We start from the raw sequence: 458 nt of genomic DNA on the forward strand, positions 1-458 counted from the left end.
TTTGTACACTTGATGTGAAGATTCTCTTCTCCAGTGCCAGAGCATAAGGACAACAACTGGGTGTGACAACTGTCCAAGGGCAAAAGCATGATGTTTAACAAGCATGTATGATAAATAAAGTAGAATAATATTTAGGTTTTGTAGAAGTTGATTGAACAGCACAACAAACGACAGGAGAATAATACTACTGCATCTTTAAATAGCCTAGCAGAGCACTGGTGTTGCCTTTGAATTAATGTATTTGGCTTCAAATTTCAAAAATGATGCTGAATTAATAGAAGCATTACAAAGGTGAAACTTCACTCTTTGAAAAATGAATTGTACCAGAAGAGTTGATCAGAGGAAAATGTCTAGCCTGCTGTGGCAAATCAGTTTATTGCTAATCTGAAATTAGTGGGTTTCTAAACTGTGTGTGTGTGTGTGTGTGTGTGTGTGTGTGTGTGTGTGTGTGTGTGTGT

The sequence above is a fragment of the Protopterus annectens genome, chromosome 3.part0 (assembly GCF_019279795.1).
Source record: "Protopterus annectens isolate FY-2018-M chromosome 3.part0, PAN1.0, whole genome shotgun sequence".
Taxonomy (NCBI): Eukaryota; Metazoa; Chordata; order Ceratodontiformes; family Protopteridae; genus Protopterus; species Protopterus annectens.